Source organism: Pinus tabuliformis, chromosome Q (assembly GCF_031772625.1).
Source record: "Pinus tabuliformis cultivar Carrire ecotype Pingquan chromosome Q, CPIR1, whole genome shotgun sequence".
In the NCBI taxonomy this organism is placed as follows: domain Eukaryota; kingdom Viridiplantae; phylum Streptophyta; class Pinopsida; order Pinales; family Pinaceae; genus Pinus; species Pinus tabuliformis.
Window position 1 is genome coordinate 1,064,389,285 of NC_142296.1, and position 6,049 is coordinate 1,064,395,333.

Below are 6,049 nucleotides of genomic sequence, written 5' to 3' on the forward strand. Positions count from 1 at the left end.
AGTTTGTGTTTTCTTATGTTTTGGACAACAGTTAGGAGTAGCCTCTGGAGGAACATGAAGCTTATTTTGCATTCTACATGAACGACGGGGAGGGGGGTTTTTCTCTTCCATGTTGGATAATAAATTTTATCAACAAAAAAATAAATAAATCAAAAAGAGGGTAATCTAGGCATAAAGGATTACCAAGTGACCGTGAACTACAATATACACCTTGGCGAACCAAGGGCTTGATGTACAAAAACCAATCTCCCAAATGTTGCGTTTGGTGTATCACGGTATACAAGGCAGAAAAATCGGTTACATATGGATGGATAACAACCTATTGGGGACTCGCAAAATATACTCAACAATATGTGGGAGTGTGGTCGGTAGTAGTGTTGTCTAATGCGTAATCATTTGATGAGAGCGTTCCCATATACGTTACATGCATGGAGCGTTGTCTGATATACCTGAAGGTACGTGGATAACGATCCTATACACTTACATACGTGGAACAAGATTTCACCCCCGGGATGGAACACTGGAAAACAACTACAACTCCTACATTTAATGACGTCGGAACACGTCTCTAGCCTAGACCTCTAAATGTTTACGTTAATGTTACAAATTATCCTTAGGTTGATTTAATAAATTTTGTTGTTTATCTTTGATTATGTTTCAGTTTTGGGGCCCACCACGAATGTCACTTGAATATCCTAAAATGAAAATCTAGCATAAGAAAATAGAAATATTTTCTCTTTCAATGAAAAGCTAGCTAAGGAAGGGAGGAAACAATAAAAATGCAGCACGTGATATGCAACAAACAAGATGCAAGGTGCCATTTCCTTTCTGATTCAACTGTTCCTATGCTAATGCACATGAAAAACCCTAAATGTTGATGCAAAAATTTTATTTTCACCACAGTTAATTTTTGAAATGAAGAAAACTAAGATGAAAATGTTCAATTGTTGATTCAATTACACTTTTCAAAATGACGACTAGAACAATAATTCATCTAAGCGATCAACATTCAAACAAAATCATTTTGCAAGTGACCAAATGATAAGAACAAAGAAAAATCAAAACCAATTCTTACCAAAGGAAAACAACATGAATTTAAACCAAATGGAGGCTTTAGAGAGACCACAAGACACTAAAGACTCAAGGAAGTTCAGTTGGAAGAAGGTTGACCAAACAGAGGCTCAAGAACCAAGGAAAAATTAATGCAAAAACAAGGACCAACATTGGTGCAGAAGAGGCACCAGTGCATTGAAACACTGGTACAAATTGGGCTAGGTTGAGGTGCAACACCCTATCAAAGGCACAGGAAGTGCATTGGGCCTAGGAAAGATAATTTCGGCACAAAAAATTGCAAAAAGGCTCAATGAAATCACTTCCTAGGTTTGTTATTGGTTAGACGATAAAACAAAGGTTTGTCAAAGAGGTAATCAAACATAGTGGACAAGGAAACCACCAAGGGAATACTATGTTCCCCAGTGGAGTTACCAATTTGTTATACGGGATTTATGATTGTGGACAAAAGTATCTCCCTTAGGTCGGTGGCTAACCTATAACAATAGAGATACAAGAAGCACAATGATTTTCCTTAAAGTAAATAGATGATGGAGTGAGGCCTACCTGGAATCCTTTGTACACTTCGCTCCTTCTTTAGCTTGGAAGCTCCAATTCTAGCTCTGAATGCCAAAATTAGGAACTGCACAGTTAGATAACACAAGCCAAGAAACTATGAGATCTAGGAAGTGTCATCTAAGTACTTCATTCAATAGATCAAAATGGTATTGAAATAAGTGAAATAAAGACATCACATATAGGAAAATAATGAATTCTTTACATTATTATAATTGGAAGGAGATTACAACCATAAGTAGTAGTTGATATTATCACAATATGCATCTCCAATCACCTTAGAGGCATGAAATAATAACCACTCATTGCACCAGCATAAGGGCAGAATCACTCTTTAAAAGCCAACCCCCAACCACATAGAAGGCTGGGAATATATAGAGAAGTAGGGTAAGTTGGGAGTTCTTATCCAATTACCAATCTAGGGTTTGAGAAATACCTTTGATGGATAGATGGGATCAAAGTATAAGTGTTGAAAACCCCAAAGTAGGATAGGATAGGATCTGAATGTTTTATCCAAGGTAAGTAGTTGTAACAATTTCTGGAAACTCCTAGAAGGGGAAGCTTCCAGAACCCCGATCATTCTCCTAGATTTCTAGAACCAACATAGGTGAAAAGGGGAGAAACCTATTGGTTACCAACACAGGACATAGTGGAGAAACCTGTAGGTGAACGCACTCTAGTAGGCTTACAGGGAGCGTTGGTCCTCAAACTGGCTCAGATGATGCAGTTTAGGGCTGAAAGTTTAGGGGATGAAAGGAACATTCTTAGGACTTTGTGCAAGATGGTGACAAGGGGGAATAGGATGTTGATTTATCCCATTAGGAGGCTCACTAATCGGATGTGACAAAATGGCCTATGAAACAATTGATAGAATTTAACTTACAAGTCATAATCAACCCTTTGTAAGGCATTGTAAGCAAACAGATAGTGATGACAAGGGCTATCTACTAATGAAGTCTCAAAGTTGGAGTTGGCATTCATGATGATATGTAGACAAAGATTATGAGAGCTAGACACTTCATGAGAAAATGGTTTAGACCTCCCCAAGGTGATGAGACAAAGGAGGAAATCCACCAAGATTGGTAGAGGAGACAAGATTATAGAGACATATCTCCAATTGGTGATATTATGGCCATATATTCCATTGTGTTGATCCAGACTTCATTCTAAGTAACCAGAGCCAAAGATAATCAAATGAAAACATAAAGACCCAGTATTGACAAACTCCCTCTGAACCAAATTCTTCCTCAAAACCCCATAGAGAGAGGACCTAAAAATTGCTCGAGAGACACCCGACAGAGCCCCATTCTAAAAATCTAGAATTAGAACTCAAAGCGTCGAGATAGGAGCCTACCTCAAAGGGGTTTCCATCTAAAGCTTGTCTATTGTTGATTTCCAAATTAAAAACTAGAATCCAAAAATTACCTTCATGCAAAAAATCCCGAGTCATTCTAAGACCAACCATGGTGGAGAGACTAGATGTTGCCATAGTAGTTTCAAAACCAGAGAGTAACTTTCACCAAATTTCCCACGAACTAGAATGTTGATCCCACCACTGCACTATATAGAGGATAAGTGACTGAAAACTAAGATGGAGCTGTTCACGGAGTTTCTTAGAAGATGAATGACTAGACACCATAGTGGAATTCAAAGACAAAGCTATCTCTAAATTAACAGGTCTCAAAGGTGGAAAATCAATCCAACAAACGAATTTAGTCATGAATGATGTAGGAGCATAACAATAATCTAATTTTTCACTACTTTTTCTGTCCATCCTAACGAATTTCTTCATTATGCCATTAAATTTCCCAATATTTCTTCCAAAGAAAACCATCATGATTTTGAGTAGAGGTTGTTATACAATATTTACGATTGCAGATAAAAGTATCTCCCCTAGGTCTATGGCTAACCTAGAACAACAGAGAGACAAGGAACACAATTTTTTTCCTTAAAGTAAATAGATGATGGAGTGAGGCCTACCTAGAATCCTTCATACACTTCACTCTTTCTTTAGCTTGGAAGCTCCAATTCCAACTATGAATGCCAAAATTAGAACTTGCACGATCAGATAACACAAGCCAAGAAACTAGGATATAGATGCATTATAATCTAAGTACTTATTTAAATAGATCAACATGGTATTGAAATAAGTGAAATAACGACATCACATATAGGAAAAAAATGAATTCTTTTCATTAATATAAATGGAAGGAGACTACAACCATAAGTAGTAGTTTATCTTATAGAATATCTCCTCCAAGTTGTTGACTTGTCCATTCCTTGTCACAATATGCACCTCCAATCACCCTAAATGCATGAGATCATAATCACTTACTACAACAGCATAAGGGCAGAATCACTCTCCAAAATCCAACCCCAAACCACATAGAAGGTTAGGAATATATAAAGAAGTAGGGCAAGCTCGGTTTTCTTATCCAATTACCAATCTAAGTTTTGAGATCCAAATTTGATGGAGGGATAGGATAAAAGGATAAGTGGTGAAAACTCCAAAGTAGGGAAGGATAGGATCTGAATGTTTGATCCAAAGTAAGTAATTAAAACAACTTCTGGAAACTTCTAAAAGGGGAAGCTTCTGGAATATCGATCATTCTCCCAGATTTCTAGAACCAACGCAGGTGAAAGGGGGAGAAACTTGCTAGTGATTAATGCAGGCCACAGTGGAGCAACCTGTAGGTGATCGCACCCAAGTAGGCATACAGGGAGAGTCGGTCCTAAAACTAGTTGAGATGATGCCGTATAGGGCTGAAATTCTAGGGGACGAAGGGAACATGCTTAGGGATTTGTGCAAGATAGTGACAAGGGGGAATAGTATGTTGATTGATCCCATTAGGAGGATCACTAATCAAATGTGAAAAAATGGCCTAATTCAGAATACCCCCTAAAGAAAAAAGTCAGAGATGATGACTGATAACTAAAGTGCTTTACCTTGTGACAAGTCGGGATCAAGAACAACCTATGAGCTTCATCTATTACATTGCATTTACAATATGAAATCTTTGTTTTCTAAGAGAGGCATACCCATACTTAGCTCATAATATAACATAACATGTATAATGATCAAAATATGTGTCCACAGATGCAACTATTAGACCCATGACTGGATGATTATTTATATGATCACGACCATCATACATTTTGATATTTGTATAACTCCTGAAATTGTAGCCTGGATGGATGAAACTAGATCTGGGGTCTTCTATCTCGTTCACATGACCAACCAATGTATGAGTCTAACCATGTGAATCAATGAGCTAGAGTCAAACATAGTAGACACCATCAAATTACCGTCCAATGATGTAAGTCATTAACAGACGCGAGAGCAACCACTAATGATGTTAATGGCCCTCAAGGTATGCGAGTACAATCTGTATGGTGTGAATAAATGAGTTGATGTCGAACACCACACAAAATATTTTGGTCGAAGGCCATTGATGTAAACCTGTCGCCAAGAGCGAGGAAACTTGCCATTGATGTATGCAAGCACCAAGGTACCAAAGGTGTGTTTCTAAGTCAACTTCCTGGATGATGTGCTGATGTCGACAAGAAGCGCCCATCGTGGGAGGGCCTTGATGTATCCCCCATCAACGACACGAAATAGGTATCATGATTGAGACAGAATGATCAAAATGATGTTGATATGGAACTAGATCAGGAAAGGCAGACATGAAATGAAGGCTTAAGAGTATTGTAGCAAAGATAAATTGAATGAATTCTCTTGAACACACCGACGACACTAAATGGAGTTGGCAGCATTGACCCAAAACCGAGATGGAGGCTCTGAAAATGGTATTATAACCAAAAGACAAGCAGATTACCCAATCCAATAGTCACGAACATGAAGTGGAAGAGTGTCATTTTCAAGAGCGACTTGCTGCCATTAGAAAAATGGAATCCCTTTTTTCCCAATTTCCCCAACCATACTAGTCAGTACCTCTTTATTTTTTAACAAGCATGATTTGTAAGTTCATCCTTTGGATGAATCCCTCCAAGTATATTTAACAAACCATGAGAAGGAGTGGTTCGACCTCGTCATGATCAACGATTCCATCATTGTTTGATGTTTTTACAAGTCCAAATAAGGTAAAACTTGACATCATTTTCATGTTAAGAGAGTTTAAAAAAGAGGCAAAAAAAAACTCCAAATGTTCCTTTTCGTAGGTAGTCCCTTAGGTCTGAAAAGGTAGAAAAAAATTCCCAAGAGAACCTCTTAGCCATGTTTAACTAAGGTATTCATTTTTCGTAAATAGTCCATCTCATTCCGAAAAAGGGTTAAATTATACTAAGTAGACATCTTTTCATTTACTTTTACAAGTTCGAAAAGACAAGTGCTTGACAATACTTTCATATTTTGGGAGTTCGAAAAGAGCTAAAAGAAGACTCCATGTGGGTTCCTTTTTCATAG